Source organism: Stegastes partitus, unplaced genomic scaffold (genome assembly GCF_000690725.1).
Source record: "Stegastes partitus isolate 25-593 unplaced genomic scaffold, Stegastes_partitus-1.0.2 Scaffold65, whole genome shotgun sequence".
NCBI classification, from domain to species: domain Eukaryota; kingdom Metazoa; phylum Chordata; class Actinopteri; family Pomacentridae; genus Stegastes; species Stegastes partitus.
Genome location: NW_007577796.1, coordinates 877,977 through 891,194, shown reverse-complemented (window position 1 = coordinate 891,194; position 13,218 = coordinate 877,977). Strand labels below are relative to the sequence as shown.

Here is a 13,218-nt window from a genome sequence, read left to right as displayed (position 1 = left end):
TGGAAACCATCCTGCCTCCCACATTCACTTTGTCTTACGCCCTTAATTCATCATCAATTTGGATCTCACAGGCAGATTGGAAAGTAATAGGGCTTTTTGTACGAAAATCCACTCCCGGGTCTATCCAGAATAATAACTGAGCTTGTTTTATATGAAAACTTTGTGCTACCTGACAGAAAAGGCTGTACAGCATCGCATTGTTTCAGGCAATCTACGGTAGGAAGAGTTTTAGTTGATGTTTCTGCAGAAGGTAATATCAGCATTCATCTGGAAACAAACCTCCCCCAGCAGCGGATCCAAAACAGATCTGCACATTGCTCATATCACCTTGCTACACTGCTCCAGCTTCATTTCAAGTTGAATAAGCTGCTAGTATCACAAGTATGGTGATGGGAGAGGAAATTATATATTTTCTTAAGCTTTAACCACATATAGACGAGGATAATTATAACACACCCAAACACCCCAGAGATTTGTATCACACTGTGGCTCATCTGAGAAAGTCTGATTCTGACCAAATGAGAATTTAACAGGGTGATTCTTTCATCGGTAATTTTTGCATGGCAATAAATATATGCATGCAGCGAGGGAGAGACGGCTAATGAGACAGCTACTGGAGTCTAATAAGTTGAATTCATTATACAATCAAGGTCTCAAAGTCAGCTGGGGGATGAAAATTCTTGGAGCCTCATCTAACATAATGCAGAGCTACAGAGATCTTGTTTGCATGGGATGCAGAATGATTGACTCCAGCTCACTTGATGCTACTTGGGCCTTTGCAAGAGACTGGATGAAAGTACCCAGCATCTCACTCTTATCGGTTATGTGTCAATTCATAAAACAAGAGGGGCAGGAGAAAAAACAGCCACCGTCCTTGGTTTCTGTCTCTTTTGACTTGCATGAAAATATTAGCTGAATATCAATTACCTGGAGATAGGTTACTTGATTATTAATTCTAATATCAAGCAAAAATGGCAGTTTTTTGCTTTGGGCTTTACTTTATTTAACATCATTATTGTCACCAAAAAGCTCTATTTAGGAGCCATATGGAGCGTTTTGTAAGTTCTTCCTCAGCAGGAGAAGCTTGTTTTGTCATCATGGGAGCAGAAAATACTGTTCCCAAAGATGGTTTCTACGGTTGAAAGAAAAAATGCCTGCCAAACTTTTACTGTTTTTCCAATTTGAATATTTTTTTCTGGTAAAATATTTAATTGTTTTTTTTTTGTCCTCCAGCACAAAATTAAATGGTCTGAGATGGGAAAATGGGCTGCATGGTGGCTCAGTGGTTAGCTAGAAGTTCTGTGTCCCGGTTAGGACGCCTGGGACGTCTTTCTGCGTGGAATTTGCATGTTCTCCCCATGCAGCGTGGGTTCTCTGGCTTCCTCCCACAGTCCAAAACATGTTGAGGTTAATTGGTGATTCTAAAATTGTCCATAGGTGTGAATGTGAGTGTGCTTGGTTGTCTGTCTCTAAGTGTAGCCCTGTGATAGACACAAGAAATTGCTAGAAATCACAAAGAAACATTTTTTTAAAATGCAAATATCCAGGCAATTGTCATCTACTTCAACTAAAAAAAAAAAAAAAAAAATTCAAATGATTCTTGACTGACAAGAATAACTGACAAAACCACTGAACAGCAAGTTCCATTTGGTAGCTGCTACGGTGGACTATCTTGAGCTTTTGTCCAGACAAAACTAGCAAAGTGCAGATGTGGGAAATTGTGACGAGCATTTTTCACTGTTTCTGAACATTTTATAGTCTAAGAATGAATTAATTAAATACCTAATTGGTTTCAAAAGCATTTGGCAGATTGATTAATTTAATAAAAACTACAAGGATTAGCTTCAACCCTACTTTGCGTTTGAGTTTGTTGTCCCTGAGCAGCATCTCTGGTGTTGATAGGTTTGCTTTGATCAAGCGACTCAGAGTACAGGGTGTTGCTGGGTTTGACTGCTAAATGTCACAGAGATACAGTAGCTGTCGCAGTTCAGTCACTTTCAAGGCCACGGGAAGCCTTCCAGGAATTGTTGTGCAGCAGCTCCCAACACTTGCAGTTCCATCAAGGTTCTGAGCTGCCTGCAGGCAGCAGAGGCCTCATCTGTCAACGCATCAGCGCTTTGGCACTCAAATTCAGTTTTCTTTGGTAGTTGGACTGTGACTCATGCAGAGCAACTGGACGTGTTTTGGCTCTGGGGTTTGGGAGACATATCCTGTGGACTTTTTGGTGTCTGTGATGCAGACAGACACGACAGTATCTCCCAGACACAAGCCAGCATTGTTTGTTTGGATTTGCTTTAACACCCGACTCTGAGCTCATTTGGTTTCTCTTGGAAATGTTCCCTGTCATCATCCGCCTGACCCTGGATTTAAAATAGCTTCTACCCACAGACAAATAGCCCGGTGGGAATTTCAAAAATGAAAGAGAAAATCATGACACGAGACAGCAATGCATGACAAAACTGCAGCTGAAACACACTGGTCTGATAATCTTTGTTGTCTCCCTTTGGCCTGCAGTAATATTCTGGGTTTACACACACCAGCATGACAAAGAGGCAACACGACACGAAAAGTTGGCACTTTGAGAAACTGTAACATTTTGTGCATGATCTGGTTATTATTAACAAGCCTCAAACTGTAAAGACACGAATCGGTATGTATGGTTTGTATTGAATTTGGTGTATGTTTACTCCCACTGCCCTGCACAATAAATGTATGCTAAGAAATCCTAGTCCCTGTGATTCTGGAATAGAAATTCATACAAAGAGGATAACAATAACATCGGAGGCAGTGTGGTTAAAAGACAGACAAAACATCGGCATACTTGGGGCTTGCCCTTTCATTTTTCTTCTTCCTGCTTTTAAGATTGCTAAAGAAATAACAAATGATTGGTCTTTTATCACATTATAGCCGTGCAAGATAAAATCCAAGATAAACTTAGGGCATGAGATGATAAATATCTTTTGGCTGCTGGCTAGAAAGCCAACAGAACAAATGTCCACAGATATGCTGCCCCACCCAACCACAAGACTAACAGCTGCCAATGGAATAAACCGTATGAACACTGTGAATCTTACCTCAAGGTTTCAGTATGATCAATACATAAAATACCGGAGAGAATTCCCTACATACTCTATATGTGTAACCCATGACCTACAGTATGTAACAGAAAGACCCTGCTCCTTTATAAGTGTTAAGCTGCCCACACTGCCTGAAAATATCAATAGAAAACTCCTAATCTGCAGCGACTTTTACAAGCGCGTTGGATCCAAAAGTAGCACACTGAAAATAAAGAGGCGGGAGGGTTTACCCTGGGATGACCTCCTCAGCAAAAGTCTGCCTTCAGAGGTTTAACACCCCAGACCAAACCCCATCCAACTTAGCCCCAAAATAGCCACGATAGACATGCTGCAGAGAACCTGGGAGTTCTCGAACACCTCTGGGTCTCAGAGTTCACAGAGGGCAGCGGTTATAGACAACCCCACATCGTGCCGCCAAGAATACCTCAGATGAGAACGGATAATACTCCACGCTGCTCCACGTCCAAATGCTAATGGTGTTTTGGCAGCTAGTTTATACAGCCTGTTAGAAAAACCTTAAAATGCAAAGAACCGTTTGTGGGCTGTTCCAACGGTCATTATTGAGAAGTGTTGGTTGACTGGCCATCGTAGTGGGATTGCACTTCATTAATGAGGCTGTCCTGGTTTTGACCTGCAGGGAGTGAACTCACCTCGGTTTGTGTAAGTTTGGCGGATCTTCTGTGAATAATAACTTCCTATTATGTCCTGAAATGCTCCCCGAATGCCATTAAGTTCAACTCTAAGCCCTGATAATATAACTTTGCGCTAAAAGCTCTCACATCTCCACAAAAAAAGGTTCTATTGAGAGATTTCTGAGAATGTGGAATGATTTTTTATTATCAAAATGAACAATAGCAGAGTTACCTGCTGTTATTCACTGACAATGTATGGACGTGACTATCGCGCCTATTTAAATTATTAGCCATTATTGGAGAGAGGGATTATAGTGAGCCATTATATTACATGGTGAATCAAAAAATACAGTCATTTGAGCCAATAATGACTCATGGCTTATAGTGAGGCTTTATATAGCACATCATCTCTGTCAGCTGGACGCACAAGTATGATCAAATGTTCACGCACACATACGCAGCAGCAGGGTTGTCATCCTGTTTCGTGGTTGTGGGGCATTTTCGAAGCCACTGGCTCGGTGGTGGCTGACTTAAGAGACAAAAGCCCAATCTCCCACAGACACACGCAGCTTTTATCCACATTCGTACGTTTTGTGCTTTGTAGCAACGGCGGCGTCACTGTTATTGTGTTTTAACGATGAGGTCCGCCACCAGTGAATAGAGAAAACCAGAAGAAATGCATTGTTTGAAAAGCCAGGACGACAAACCCCAGAGAACTGCACATGACTGCTCACACAGAGGACCCAATCTGTACTATTATTAAAGTGTCACTGTGCTGCTGCCTTTGAAAATGTTATGATCCATTAGACTGAAAAAACATTCTATAATGAAGATATATTGTTTGAGGTTTTTGATGTGTGTTTTCAAGCATTAAAAGGTTCAGATGGTATTTGTAAATCCTGCATAAAGCAGGCATTTACTTTGAGTAATGGCAACAAAAAAAAGAAAAATCCATCTGCAGTGTCAGAGTGCAGATGTACTTTTCGATATTCTGAATTATCCCTCTACTTGTGCCGCGGTCAATGAAAATACCCTCTTTCTGTGAGATATGCTTGAAGGCTCCAAAAGCTTTTAAACAAACCTTTGCTCTTTTTTTTTTTACACATACCACATACTGCTTCAACAGGTCAGCAATAACTGACTTGCTCAGAAATCATATTTTATAGATTATCTGCCTACAGGTTTAAGACAGGCTAAATATATTCTTTTTCTCTTGACAAGAAAGCAGCGGGAAGACTAAAGCGAGCATCTAATGGAGAAGTTGCGTGCCCAGCTCTTCCTTCACTCCCCGCACTTGCCACTTCTTGTTGACATTGTGCAGGTAGATGCATTCATACCGCCACCTCAACATGCTCCTTTTATCTGCTTTTTAAAAGCTTTTTCTCTATATTGAAAGGCAGAGCCAAAGTGACAGAGGCTCTGCTGCACCCCCGGCTCTGTAATCAACAGCCAGTGTCTGACATCAGCGTTTAACCCTTCGTTCACACCCAGCACATCGCAGCTGTCAGTCACAGCTGCTCTCTCTCTACAACACCTCTCACTGAAAGGAGGTCAGGCAAACCAATGCTTTTATATAGAAGCTGTTAAAGGCAGGGAAATTCAATAATCTGTCTTTTTCCCTTTTCTTCTGGATGGTTCCAGTTGTGATTTGAGACCGAGGCAAATGTAAATTAGCACTGGGAATCTAACCTGCTGCCTTCATTAAAACTGCAGGATTCAAACCACAGATGAAATCAAAAGCTGTGTGTCTATGAAGGCGAAATGGCAGAATTGTGACAAAAACAACCTGCGAAAGTTATTTCGACATGCTCCTTGACCAAATCTCCTCTCTGCTTACATTGTCGTGCATTTAGCTGGATTTTTTCAAGCAGGTCTGTTTGGTTTTCCTTCAGTTTACATGACAGCACACACAGAGTTTGTACAGACAGAGTCTTTCTTATCTTATAGTTTACTCTGCAAGTTGAAAGCTGTTATATCTGCTGTACTCTTTAAATCAACACACCTCAAGTGGGGTTTTGTGCACAGCTTCACGATCTCTGGGGGTTTACATTTGAGCAGGTTTGGTTTGATTTCTTGAACAAAACTTCAATAAATTACAGGCTATAATTCCTGTGTTCCTCCATTACACATAGTACCAAACATAATTACGTTTACTTCTCAGACAACAAAGATTTACCTTCGATGTGACAAAAGTAGGAATTATATTGATCACTACAGGTGTCCACTCATTGCTCGGCATGTTGTAACATTGATCTGAGGTGTCATTCGGTGGAGTAAGTCAACTAAAGGTTAAAGACAAGTCGACGAAGAGTCCATGCGGCTTAGCTGCAGCATGCTTTGGTCACAGGTCAGATGCTGCTACACGAATAATGAGAATTGACAAAGTGTGGGGTCATGCGTAAAGATTTAAATGTCAATATTCAAATTATGCTCAGAGGTTATTTTTTCTTCTTTTTTTCTCAAATTCACCCTCAAGTAAAGACCCCACCAAACCTTTCTTAGTCAATTAAGGTTTTTAAGAACTCCTAATAAACTGATTACACAGAAGGTGGTACAATATAGAATTGGAGCTTCACATGTCTGTATGGGAACAAACAAGCACAGATACTAATTTGCATAACAGGTCCACCCCAGTAAATATTTTCCCGTCCTCTGATTTCCCCAAGTATTCGTTTGCCTTCCTGTTAACAGTTATTCAGGTATGATTTAACCGTTTCAGCTGGGTTAATGCTCAGCGGAGTCTGAATCGATGTCCTCCTTGCCTCTTGTGTCAGCCACATATGCACAAACACACACAGAGCAAACACTGCATTAATATTCAAAACAGCCACTGGGTGAACCTGCGTCTGAATTTCAGCAGCTTGTCTGTTATTTGATTATTCCTTCAGCCTCTAATTTCAGTAGCTGCACAAAAGAGGAAGTGCCTTCCTGTTGCCAAACACCCCCACCCCTCAAGAGAGAAAGAGAGCAAAAGAGAGAGAGAAACAATGCACAGCAGCACAGCTCAAAACAATGCACAAGACGCTCAGATAAAAAGGGTAAAAACACATGGACGTCGACATATTAAGATACAATATTATACTATTTAGATACAGCAAAAAAAATGCTGCACATGAGTCGAGAGCGCAGCCATGTTTGTGTTTTGATGTGTGTGACTGCTGACAACAATAGTGTTACAGTACACCTAAAGGGCTCAGGATGCATACAGTCACCATGTGGACCAAGCCACTGATATTAACACTGACAGTATAATGGGCCTGATGGCTTTCTGCCTCCAGCATCTCGCGGTGACAGCACTGAAGTACACGGAGGGAGAGCGAGCGTTTGCAGTTGATGAGTAGCGATGGTGTGCGAGGTCTCCGCTAGATTATCATCTGTTGGCTGGGATCTGATATTGAGGGGAAGTCGGCATCAAAGGCGCTGTCGAAGCTTCATCAAGGAACCTGCCTCTCCGTCTAACTTTCTCTCTCCCTCCCTACAACTGTACACACACACACACACACACTATACTGTACACACTGTCTTTCTCTTCTGCTTTCTAACAAGTACGCAGACATACATTCATGTGTAGCCGGCAGGAATTAAAGAACACGTAGGAATCACTGTACACTCACACACTCTCAGGGCCAAGCCCATGGCAGGAGAACTCGGTGTGAACCCTATGGAGAGAGATGTCAAGATGACAGACCAGATAAACCAAATGAATGCAGAGTTTTCTGCACAGCAGATCGGAAAACAAGACACTTCTGTGCTCGCTGAGTGACTACATGCTACTGTTTATTTTGGGCTGGAGAATGTAATTATTTGGCTGCCACTGCTGCTGTTGGTGTTATTAATCAGTTATACTCTCTGCTGGAAGCTGTTCAATATGATTTTTTGGAGGGGTGGGTGGCGGATGAGGGGATCCAGTGCTCTCAGAACATCAGATAAAAGCCTTTGTTCTGTTCAGATGTGCAAACAAAAGTAGATCAGTGCAGCTTCTTTGAATGATTTTTTAGCTTTTTAGCTGATTTTGAATTGTGTTGAATCTTAAATATGACTTTTAAGCGCAATTATGCAAAGAGCACGTTGATTACACAAAAGGGGTTTTCAAAGTGGTGCCCACCTGAGGGAGGTGATTTGATGTTAGTTTGAGTGAAGTATGTTAAAGTTGGCGTACAGTCAGAACACAGTCAAGACTCATAATGTAAGAAAATTAATACCTTAATAACATAATTAATACACTTACATTTTCTGTCAGATAAAGAAACAGTGCCTTACAAGATCTTTTGAGTAACATTCTAAATGTGTGAACAACTAAATCCTGTTCACACAAGATAATTAAATCAAAAACAGTGAAGTAATCCATTAGCTAACATTCATGCATGAATATAACACTATGCTTCTAAAATGTAAAGATTTGCTGCTTTTCTCAGACTCATCCTCAGCATATTTGCCTTTATTGCTACTAGTCTCACCTAGCTCGCCATTTCTGTAGAACATAATGGTCTGGCTGCACCTCACTATCATTCTCAGGGGAAAAACCCGCCCTGCTTGTTTGTACTTCTTTAAAGCAATCAGAGTCATTTCGGCTGGAACTAAGCAAAGGATGTGGCTTCTGTGGCCCCTTAAAATATTGAAGGGTGGAATTGTTTTTGTGGAACATTTAGGAAGCTGAACAGTCATTAAAATGGATAATCCACTGAAATAGGCAGGGCTGCATTACTACATGATCCAAATCCTGAACAAAACTTGAAATTGTCAGTGTGGTAAGTTGCTACTCGGAGGATGATGATGTTGCTCCTCATAGCAAAGTGGATTTTGAAAATGCTAGCACGCAGATAGCGAACGGAGAGGAGGAAGTCGTCTGAAATAAGTGGCCAATGGCAAACTTTAAGAGTCAGACTAATGACTACTGGTTGGATACAACAAATAATTTCAGGACCTAATCTTAGGGTCTAAGAAACGGATTTCACTATTTTTCTAAAAAGTTTTGGATACCGAATTCATTAATATCTAAAATGAATAAATCAAGAATTAAATTTTTTTTTTCTTTTATAAAGGTGTTGCAAAAAAAGGAACTCTCTCTCTCTGTCTCTGTCTCTCACCAACATATTTTCTGGTGTCCACGTGAAATTATGCTCCCCTCAGCCGGGCTCATGTGGCTCCAGCCACCTGTTAATTGTCGTGCCCATGAATGTCCCATCGGGCCCAATGTGGTTTGCAGCTGTGCTTTGATAAGAACAGCTTTACGCAAATGAACTGCAGGTCAGAATGACTATAAAAGTGCTAAAACAAACATGTTTACAAGGGGTTCAAGGGAATTGGGCACTCAAACCTATGGGTTATCACTAAAGCTAACTTGCTGTAGAATGTTTTAGTTGATTGTTTATTTATTAATTTGTTCATGTTCAACCTGTCTATTACTTGTAGCCAGTAAGAAGCGCAGAAGAGATAAATGGGTAGATGGCAAAATGCTTCATACAAGTAGTAAAGAACTGGGAAGTAAGCTGTTGGTTTATACAGATTTAGCCCAGCGGTGGTCTCTATTAGGTACTGAGCTAAGTAGCGTTCTCTTTTAATACCACCCAGTTTTCTACGTGAAGGAAATGTAAGAATATGCACTTACAAAGCTGACAGATTTTTCAATTTCTGGTCAAAAACTGCATCTGTTTAGTGTGTGATAAACTGGGTACACACTTTAATCTCCCCACAACCAAAGATAGGCTCTGAAGTTTCAGTTTGTGTTCACTCCTAAATAACCTACTCCGTTTGCACCCTGATATGTCTAGATATACGGCTGGATTTGGTGTGCTGTGATGATAGCAGAACAGAAAAAGTGGCGCTCAGTATAGCTGAGAAGCTGTTTTTTTTTCTCTCTCCTTTTTTTTGCATCATCTGGACCGTGATAAGAACCACCGTCCGTGAGATGACGATAACCACAGTTGTATTAATTTCAGCTCTGCACCTCTGACTTTTTATGTTGGAAGATTCAGGCACCAAAAACACATCCTCTGCCAAAAGATTGTCTGCATCTGGTGCTGCCAGCTACTCTGCAGTTTCGACACCAGTTTGATCATCTGTTCTGAATTTGAAATGCTCCTCACTTAAAATTTTCACCTTGAGGGCTTCTGCCAAGCCACTGGTCACGAAGCCTCTCCCTGCTCCGCCTTCCCTGATGTGAGTGTGTGTGTGTGTGTGTGTTTGCTCACTATGGGCTGGCAGTAAGTGTTATTCTGCCTTTGTGCATGCATGTGTGTATTTATGCATACTGTATGCCTGGGGGAAAAGAGAGTGCGTACTGTATGTGTGAGGAAATGTGTGCACCAAGCGCACATTAACACCCTCTCAATGTCAATGACTCCTTCTAGTCTGGAAAGTCAGTGAGCCACTGATGGACCATAACTGTCCATGTGAGTAGAGCAGCGGTGTGTGCGTGCCAGAGACAAGGTGACACATGAAATGGTTCCCTGATGACTGACGGCCAAAGCCAAACGTCCTGACCTCACTTATGGTCAGTCGCTCCTATAGGGGTGACTGTGAATATGTGACACAAACACATGAAGTCCAGACTAAACACAAAACCAGAGCGATCACCCCACTAATGTGCTGCTGAATGATTCCTTATAAAACTCTAATTCCTCACTTTAGGGTTTCTGTATAAACACATTCTGCTGAGCGTGGACCAACACTCTCCTGTCACTAAAATGAATACACGGTAGGCTTAGCTTATGCAATCTCTCTCCTTTTGTGTCAAAACACACACAGTCCAGAGTAATTGCCCCACCGTGCCTCCACCTGTGTTTACAGTGAAAACATAATACTCTGTCCTCTTCTTCAATACATTTTGAATCAAACTGCCCCTCCACCCGACAGCGAATATGTAAAAAAAAAAAAAAAACTTCACTGCTCAGTAGCTCGGTAAAGCCCCCATCAAAGGTCTTTGTTGCTGCAAGCCAGAGGCCAACCTTCCCGTCTCCAAGGCACTTATCTTGTCCATGCTGAAAAATGGCTGAAAGAAGGTTTTGTGACAAATAATGAGCGGAATAGGTCTTTATTGGTCTCAAGGAGAGTTTTTCAGTTGCATATTATAACTAATACAGCCTGAACAAAGGCTGTGCAGAGTCCTTCAGGAGCTTGTTTATCACATTTATTGTAAAGCTGCTCATTTATTCTGGTTCATACAGTGATCACAATATTTAAAAGGGGAGCTTGATTATTCTTAATTATCTTTTTGTCCTATTCTCTTTTTGTTTGACTAGTTCAAAGGATGAATAATTCCTTCCACTTGTGGTAATTAAAGGTGAGGGTTCACCTAAGAGACCTTTAATACACAGCAGCGAGACATGAACAGACGTAGCACACAAACACACTTTCTATGCACATGCTCTGAGAGTACACACACTGGGACAATGTTCACAGTCATGAGAAATCAGAAAAGCTCACAACTGCTGCCCCCGGGCCGGTTTTCACGCAGACACGAGAGAGACGCGAGAGCAGGATTTTTCACAGAGGAACAGGCTTTTGTGTGAATGAACAAAGGGAATCTCCTTCCTCCCGTGCTCCTCTCTAACCTAAATCCTATCATGTGCCACCATGGGTCTCCCACACGCCTGTTTCCAAGTTACCGGCAGCGTCGGCTGCCAATCCCGCTTAATTGCCTCCTGTGTAAAGTGACGGCTGAGGAGCGGCGGTAAGAGCGCGAGCTGTCCTCGCCTTTTCCTGCAGCTCACTCTCTGCTACCTTGCCAAAGGAGAGACTCCAAATGAGAATTATACTGTACACCTTTGGGAAATTACACAGCACTGTTGACCTGTAGTGAAACTTGGGTAACCAAGCGGAAGACTTGCTGTATGAAAAAAGCAATATCATTAAAATGTAACTGTGGGACTTTTAATTTTGAGAAAGAAAATGTTCTCAATTTAGAAAACTGCTCTGTGAGGACAGTTAATTAAAGCTCTAAGAGAAGGATGGAAAGCACATGAATGTGAAATGTTTTGATAAGAAATGTCTTGCTGGAAGTAAAAAGTAAAGAACAGAGGCACAACAGCAGGCAGTTTTGTTTTAACGATAACCAGCTTTTCCCTTACTAACCTTGCTCGAGCCTGGAGAAAAAGAAAAGATCTTCTCGCTCACTCCCGCTCGCAGAATTTACCACCCTGTTGCTCCTTGTTCCCTCTTCCTTTGTTGTGTCTTCCTCACAAATAGATCCTCCTCATCCTTGGGACTGGGGCTGGAATTAACAGCTCATGAGGGAAGCCAGGCGGAAGAGAAAGAAAACACACCAGAGAAGAAAAGAAACACACTCTTCTCACCCCTAAGTCCTCCTTGGCAGTGTATCCCCATCCGTCAGAGCACAGCGACTGAGTGTGTGAGAACGAGAGTGAGAGAGAGAGAGTGAGAGAGAGAGAGATGAAATGATACTAAGTGGGCGAGTCAGAGAGAAAGTGAGAGAGGGAGGGAGAGAGGGAGAGACTGTACGTATGCACTGGAGGGTGATCCTCTGTACTGAATGAGCTCCTGTTTATCTCCCGGTCTGTCTCCTCTGCATGCATTCCTTCCCGACAGAAGCCACAAGGTCAGCTGCTTTTACAGTAACAAGACTTGGTTAGCTCTTGAGGGAAAAGACTTCCTGTTAGCGCTCCGCTCAACTTCCCTCATGAGTGAAATCGCCTAGAGTTTTGTGCCTTTTAAAATCCCCCCTCTCTCTCTTTGCACACATTTTAGCACGAGTTAATCTAATCTCTTCTCTCCCAACGCTGCCTGTCCAGAGGTTATTCCGACTGACAAGGAGTCTGCTGCAATTTAATTTCGGATACTCACTGTACAAATAAACAAACAAACAGAAGCGGGCTTCTGCATGTTTAGCAGATACTGTTCCAATTTGCAAGTATAAAGAACACAAAAGCACAATTAGGCGATTCATTGCCTGAAGACAGAATTGTATGGCTTGTACACATGGGAGGAAATTGTTCTCAAAGTATTTGATCAGTGGAAATGGAGAGAGAAACACAACAGTGAGCCTAATCTACAGTGTAGAGTTGAGACAGATAGTGGATAGACACGAAACGAATCGGGAAATATGAAGCTATTCTTTGTAAAATCTGATCAGCTAAACATCTTTGACTTTAAACTGTTCGGCAATCTGAATATCTCATCTTGGACTCTGGAAACCATTTTTCAAAAGAACATAAAATTATGAATTTGTTCAGAAAAGAATGATTAGACGAATCGCGATCATAATGCTGAAACCATTAGGGAGTTAATCGATTAGCTGACAGCAGGAAAATTTGAATTTCGATCAATTTATTCACGTAATTCAAAAATTAAAAAAAGACTCAATATTTGCTGCCTTCAGCTTGTTAAATGTTAAATAAAAATGATGAATTGATAACGGTTCTATGGTTCGATATGGTTAATTGCAGTCGCATTGCATCGACGTGAAAATGTTAATGAGATGGTTCAACATGCATCGGCTAACAGATTTGCATGTTAATGTGACAATGGGTGAATTACCATCACCTCCTGGC

At 41.7% G+C, this 13,218-nt stretch overlaps 1 protein-coding gene across 3 annotated transcripts in view; it reads right to left on the bottom strand.

The window, feature by feature from the left end:
* shisal1b (shisa like 1b) overlaps positions 1-12,084 on the bottom strand; it is a 43,667-nt gene extending 31,583 nt beyond the window's left edge. For 2 of the 3 annotated variants that reach the window (XM_008276123.1, XM_008276120.1), the window contains exon 1: positions 11,783-12,084. The gene's annotated coding sequence lies outside the window, so the exon portion shown is untranslated. The remainder of the gene's footprint in view (positions 1-11,782) is intronic. The other variant, XM_008276122.1, reaches the window with a different exon arrangement.
* Positions 12,085-13,218: the final 1,134 nt, after the last annotated feature.